Raw genomic sequence first — 7,481 nt, 5'->3', positions numbered from 1 at the left:
GTAGCGCATGGTCCTATCTTGCTGTTCACTTAATAGCACATTCTTCACCAGCTCCAACCTTTACACATTCTTAAATCTTTACACAGGGTGCATTGCAGTTGTTCAAATGTAGTGTTACTAGAACACTCCTCACCACTGAAGCCACCTGGGCCTCAAGTAACAGACTGTTTGGATTCAAACAGTACCCCCAAGGCAACCCCACCTAGAACAGGTCCTCCTAATTCATGGACATGTGAATTAATCCTCAATTTATTCCTCCTCCATGCAGCCCAGCACTTCCCTGAATTTGGTCCACGATCTCTACAATGGATGGACTGATATTACAGTGTCATCAGCATATTGATAACATTGAACTTGAAATCCCTAGAAAAAATGGCATCTCCAAAAGATTTCATATCAATATGAAATAGATATTAAATATCCACTCAGAAGTCGTTGGGGATTCATCATTGTTTCATTGTGGCTTGGTGGGCAGAAGCAGTTCTATACGGAACAATGCTTGTTTTACCATATCCTTGTATTTTGAAATGTATAAATGAGGAGGTCCTTGTGTCTGTCAGAACACAGACAGCAAAACAAAGCATTAATGGCAGACACATTGTATATCCATTTCTTTTTGGAAGGAATTGGTGCTAGCAGAACGAAAACTTAAAGCAAATGTGGTAGAGCTGATCAAATATGTTTTGATGGAAAAGTGACAGATAACAGACAGGAAATGACATTCAATAAATGTGTTTCTTCTGACTCCAAGGGGGTGGGGACTGAATAATGCTAGATTATTTCATCAGCTTGAAGTTGCTATAGGAAAAGAAACATACTTTTATTTATTTGCAGCATTTCTTTCTCTTTCCCCCAAATAAAGTGCACACTTTCTGTATTGCTTAAATGACACCATATTTTAAAACTGTGTGGATTATGGAAGATGTTTTTGCTTTCATTTCAGGAGGGTCTGAGAATCAATACCATGTCCCAATTCTTATTGATTCTCAGAAATGGAGAAAGAGCCTCACAATTTCATCATTTCTTGGGTGCTTGGACTGGTGTTTACTCTGAAGAAGGTTGATTGAGTTCAGTGGGACTTTCACCCAGGGAAGTAAGTGAGGTGTTAACAAAAAAGAATTTTGTGGCACCTGTAAAACTATCAAATCTATTATGGCATAAGCTTTTGTTGACCTACGCACCATTTTGTCAGATGGTGATGCAGAAAAGTACATGTATTAATAATTACATTAGCAATGGTCATCTACCAAAGGAAATAAAATAAAATTGTTGTTGATAACACAGGTGTCCTGGTATTAGTGATAAAATTAACATTTATAATGTTAATAATAATAATAATAATAATAATAATAATAATAATAATAATACTATTGTCCTGTGTCTATCCATAAATAATGACACTGGAACTGTGTGATTAACCTTGTATAGAGCCATACTGGAATTAAATTATTTAAAATGAGATAGCAGCATTGAATCCACTAATTACAATTAATAAAGACAATGGATGTATTTTGTGTCACCTAGAGTAGCATTTTTAATGAGTGACTAATAATATGAATGGACGCGGGTGGCGCTGTGGGTTAAACCACAGAGCCTAGGGCTTGCCGATCAGAAGGATGGCGGTTTGAATCCCCGATGCTTGGTCCCTGCTCCTGCCAACCTAGCAGTTTGAAAGCACATCAAAGTGCGGGAAGGTAAATGGCGTTTCCGTGCACTGCTCTGGTTCGCCAGAAGCAGCTTAGTCAGCTTAGCTGTACGCTGGCTCCCTTGGCCAATAAAGCGAGATGAGTGCCGCAATCCCAGAGTCATCCACAACTGGACCTAATGGTCAGGGGCCCCTTTACCTTTAATAATATGAATAATGCAAACAAAGTAACTTGGAACTGATGTGTTAGGAACAGGGGTGTGTAGCAACAACAAGATATGGTTTGAGTCCAGATTTGGTGATTCAGAAGGAAGTCTGCCTTCATACAATACAATTTATAGGCTTGCCCCATTTGGCACATAGCTTCTTCAGGTTTGTTTCCTTTCTACCAACTCCATTCACTATGGCTAATTCAAACAATATATATAACCTTTTCCCCTTTGACAGAAGTGGATGAAATTTTCAGGCATACTGGCCCCCTCCAATGTTAATACAGTCTGCAGAATTATAGGGGCTTTTGTGCCTAACACTGTAAAAGTTTGATTTTTTCCTCTTAAGGCAACATATATAACTTTTAATATATGTGGAGCATAGAATGAAATTTGCAGGCTAGATAGCCTGTTTTGAGGACACAAATATTGCCAGAGTTAGAAGGATAGCTACAGTGGCTTTCCTGCTAAGAAAATGGCATCACTAGGAATCATTTAGTCTTTTGTGGGCAATTGGACTGAAATTGCAGACATGGGATAGAAGCCCCTGGAAACCTGCAAACGGAAGGGAAAAAAGTCCAGCAGTTTTTGTTTTAGGTGCATTTAATTTTGATTTTGTGGAGACAATTAAAAAAGATCCACCTACTGGGTAAAATATTTCCCTCTGATTAGACAGTTTTAGCAGACACTTGTCTTCAGCATTATTTTATTATCTGGATCCATCAATATTCCTCCCTTTGTTGGTGGCTTTCACTCCTCTGACAAGACAAAAATCCCTCTGAGGAAGCTACTTTATCTCAGGATTCAGGATTTGCACACCCCTAAATAGAAATATTGCATTTTTCCATTAGCTACTTCAGTTACCCTCACAAAAAATATTTCAGTCTATAGACCATGGTGGAATCTACACACATATAAGAAACTCTGTGAAAATGCTTTTCTAAAAATGTTTTGAAAAATATATTGAATTTGGCATAGCTCACTGTCTCCATCTAGTGTCACCTTTGCATATTGCACTTTACAACACATTTAAAATATTTTATTTGCAGCTGTATAGCTGAGTCCCATGCTATATGGAAGCTGCTGAAGTTGTATCCAAGAGTGTCTGGAAGGTATTGAGTTGAGAAGGCCTGCAATAGCGAAGTCCAAGTTTATTTTTATTGTTACATTTATTTCCCACCTTTTATATCCCCCAAAGAGCTCAAGGTGGCACCCCAATTTCATACCCATAACAATCCTCTGAGGTAGATTATGCTGAGAGACAGTGACAGGCTCAAGATCACCAAGGAAACTTTCTAGCTGAGTGGGGATTTGAATCCTGTTCTCCCAGGTCCCAGTCCAATGCTCTAAGCACCTCAACAGCTCTTCCTATTGAAACAATGGTGAGATTGGATAGGAGGAGTCACTCCAGGACCTGTTAACTTTTTACTGCCCAGGGAGAATCTTTAACTGCAAGATGAACCAGCATTGTCCACTCCAGATGTTATAGGACTGCAATTCCTATCAGCCACATCCAGCAGTGTCAATGACTGAGGAGGATGGCCCATGACAGCAGCAAGTTTTCCCTGGTTAATGTCTGGATGTGAGAGTCCCTTTAGCCAGTTTTAGACACAGAGAAAATTAGGGTACAGATAAAAGAAACATGGCAAAGTAATAACTATCCACTTTGTTCCATTCGTGTATTTCTCATTTTGGCATGTACGAGTTAAACTTTTGTTCCCTCCAAATGTATTAACTCAAATGCGAAAATCCATTTACTGTAAACAAGTAATCCCAGTCAAATAATTGAGCTTTCTGCTTGAGGAACCTTGGCTTGTATATAATATCTCTGTGCCTCATGGTTACTGGAACTTGAAACTGGTATAAACATACAAAGCAAAGAACATAGTACAAAATTTACAGGTTGCTTCTAATTAAGCTTGCGGCTAAATCAAGAGTCCAGGAAAGGTTGAGTTAAATTGCATTCCATGCTGGTGTGTGCATCCATAACCTTGCCATGCCTCAAAGTGAATGTCAGTCCATGTTTAATTGGATGTTAACTGGACATTATTTAATATGATGATGGGACTTGTGACCTTCTCTGGGGGAAGGGCAGGGAAATGTCCCTGTGGAAAGGTGGGGGGGGGAGAGAAATCACATGAGTGTATCCAACCATGTTGATTCATTTTATTGGATCTACTCTGAGTAAGACTAGCATTGGACACAGTCCACTGTGTCTTCACTGTATCATATCCATGTTGGCCATGCATGGCAGCTTTTAAAAATGTGGAATGAGGAAGACATACCAAGAGGACAGGTGCTCATCGTCATATAACCTCTGTGTAATCAAATCAGAATAAATGCTCACTGAAGACTGGACATAGTCTAATCACCATGTAAGTTTGTGCAAGCAACTCAGGATGAGTGCTGGATTGACAGGTCATGTGGAGGAGCTCTATATCTATATATTGAGCATTGATTCCAACCGTGACAATTTATGGGTGGATGAATATCTCTGTGTGTGCACATGTGCACACAAAGTGCATACATCACTCCCAATTCCTACTAAGTTTTAGCCATGGGTGTATTTTCAGTACACTGTTGTTTATTTGATATAATGATTCACACCTGCTCATTCAGTACATAAACTCATGCAGGGACATTTCCCTTTATCACAGCGATTAATCAAGACAAAGCAGAGCCTTAAGGAGAGAAAGACCTTGGACTAGAGGAAGGTAAACTCAAATGGAGGGAATTGAATGTGAACAGTTTGACCAAAAAATAAAATAAAATGATAAGTACTGCATGAAGCAAGCCTGGCAAGAAAGGAAAGGATAGATTCCCGTGGTTTTTCTCAACAGGGTAAGACATCCAGAAGATGCATGTAATAATTTCACACATTTATTTGAAAGATAGTGGCAACATCATAGATAGAAAAGAAACACTGCTATGCTAAAAGATACATTCACAAAGGTACCTGTGCATTTTCAGAACACAGCTCCTCTTCTCAGGGATTGGGCTCGTAGAATACAGTGTAACTGTTCACAGCAGTCTGGATCTTGTTCACCAGATGCTGGAGTACAAGCATAGTTCTAATAACTGATCAATGGCCAACAGGATTTTGAGATGTAGGAAGAACCTAGGCAGCTGTCTTCTGCCAAGTCAGACCACTGGCCCATCAAGCACAGCATTGTCTGAACTGACCCACTGCAACTCTCCAGGGCTTTCAGGCAGGGGTCTCAACCAGCCCTACCTGGAGATGGTAGGGATTGAAACTGGGACTTTCTGCATGCAAAGAAGCTCTACCCTGGGTTATGCCCCTTCCCTTGGTGGTGGATATAATGGTGGCAGACTGGTAATAAACAAAATTACCAGATATAAACATTTATGGGAAGGAAGAATCCAGCTAGTACACTTCCCCCCCCCCCCCAACTGAACTAGATTCCCTTTATTTTTTTACTGGATTCAATGCATACCTTAAATAATGGTATTTCTGAATATTATGAAATACTGGTGGTACATGTGGGACTTAAAAATAAATGCCAAAAAACCCCCCACATACCTAAGTGTGAAACCTCAGGGTTTCTCAAGAAGCTCAAGATAGGAATGGTAGGCTTTTGTGTGTGTGTTTCTAACTCTTGCTACCTTTGTCTGCTTCTTTGCAAATGAAAGCTTTATACAGACAGATGTTCCTCTTTTGCAAATAATTTTGTTGAGCGGGTGACAATGCAGTACTTATTTATTCAATTATTGCATTTCTGACCCACCTTGCCCCTCCCTCAAGAGCTCAAACAGGCATGCATGGTTGGCCCCCCCCCCCCATTTAATCCCTACAGCAGCCCTGTGGGGTAGATTGAGAGGCAGTGATTGAGAAGCAGTCACAATATCACTCAGTGAACTTAATGGCTAAGTTGTCTCCTAGGTCCTAGTCCGACATTCTAAACACTGACACACATTAGCTAGTATTTTTGCAAATAAATGGTAACAAAAGAAATGACTGTTTTCTGAGCAAGCTATTTTATTTATTTATTTATTTACGGCTATTAGCCCATAAAATATGTACAAACATAAAAGCACAGAGGCATAAGGACCGATATATTCGACACCAGAGGGTGAACACCACGATGCAAGGGTGGGTCAATGAGCAGAGCCAAATAACAGCTTGGGACCCGGAGAGCTCCAAGGGACGGATCACAGAAAAAGGAAAACTGAAGACGAGGTCCGACATGCACTCTCATCGTAACTGTCCGATTAGTTTTGGTGTTGTTGTTGTTGTTTTGGTTGTTTTTGTGTGTGAGATAACCGCGATCAGGAATCTCGCCACCTGCAGAGTTACCGAGGGATCTGTATCCTGCAAAAGTAGTGTGGTGTGTGACTCAACAGGCCGGCCCACCAAGCACAGTAGAGCAGGACCTAGGAATTTAGTCCTGGCTATGCTATGTAGGGGGCAGTTGAACATTATATGTGGAAGAGATTCAACAGTTTTCCCGTCACACACGCATAACGGAGACACCAAACCCTTGGAAAATCTGTGGCTCAGCAGGTTCGATGGAAGGACATTGAACCTTGCACGAATAAATGAAATGACTGTTTTGTTTTGCCTCCCCCCCCCCCAGGGAATGTTTTCTTTTCATAAAGCTCTGTTTGGCTTTGTGACAAGTGATAAGGTGAATTGCCTAGGACCCTCACCCTACGACCCAGGCAGTAAAGGTATCTCTCCCCGGCAGAGAAGGTCCTATGGCTTCTTAGTGATGTAAACGTTTCAGTGACTCATAATGTTGCTGTTTTTTGGTCTGGCAGTCAAAAAGACCAGAAAGAAGACCCTGGACAATATAGCAGTGAACTGTAAGGGAAACACAGAGATGTAAACAGAGACTATTATTTGTGGCACAGCATCCCTTTACGTGTATTTATTTTTGATTCATGTTTTGTCATGACCAATGGCTAATACAATAAAGTTATTTGGATTTGGAATTGCCTAGGACCCTGAAAACACATGTTCCTAGGGATGGAGGATTTTTTTTTTATCCAGTTTGCTTTAAAGGAGAATTTATCAACTTTGCAGTTTCTGAAATAATATGAGATGATCCTTTTGAAATTCACACTTATCATAATTTTGAAATACAGTTTTCGAGCCAAGTAATCATCATAAAAATGTTTAGATTAACAACAACAACATGCAAAATGCTTTACATTAGGGGAAATTATTTGCAAAAAAAAAAATGCATATTAGGGGAAACTACATGTAAAAATGTATTTATTAGAAGAAATTCACACTAAAATACCAGTTCTCCTGAGGATTTTTTTTTTTTTAATGCAGGTTGTTGCAGAAATATGGATAACTGAATTTGAGGTCAGAAAATTGAGGAACTGAGTGAATTGCAATGGGCTGATCCATCCAGCCCCAGCAGGACCGGCCCATCCTTGAGGCAAAGGGAAGCAACTGCTTCAGGCAGCAGGATCCAGAGTGCCTTCAGATCCCAATATAGATTTTTATTCCCTCCTTGTTCCTGATGTGGATCTTCACTTAGTCCTTCCTCCTTGGTGGGGAGGGTGGCACCATGTTGTGGTTTGCCACAGGTGCCAAAATGTTTTGGGCTGGCCCTGATTCCTAGACCAGGCTTGGACTCAATGGGTAGCAACTTTGT

At 40.3% G+C, this 7,481-nt stretch overlaps 1 long non-coding RNA gene across 1 annotated transcript; it reads left to right on the top strand.

Moving 5' to 3' along the window:
• Positions 1–956: 956 nt before the first annotated feature.
• Positions 957–7,280, top strand: LOC310697961. The gene is made up of 3 exons (XR_014521267.1): positions 957–1,093; positions 4,512–4,568; positions 7,154–7,280. It is a non-coding gene; the product is annotated as an uncharacterized lncRNA (long non-coding RNA).
• The last annotated feature ends 201 nt before the right edge of the window (positions 7,281–7,481 follow it).

The sequence above is a fragment of the Podarcis liolepis genome (genome assembly GCF_965112155.1).
Source record: "Podarcis liolepis genome assembly, chromosome: Z".
In the NCBI taxonomy this organism is placed as follows: domain Eukaryota; kingdom Metazoa; phylum Chordata; class Lepidosauria; order Squamata; family Lacertidae; genus Podarcis; species Podarcis liolepis.
Note: the sequence above shows the minus strand (reverse complement) of the source record. Positions and strands in the feature narration are given on the sequence as shown.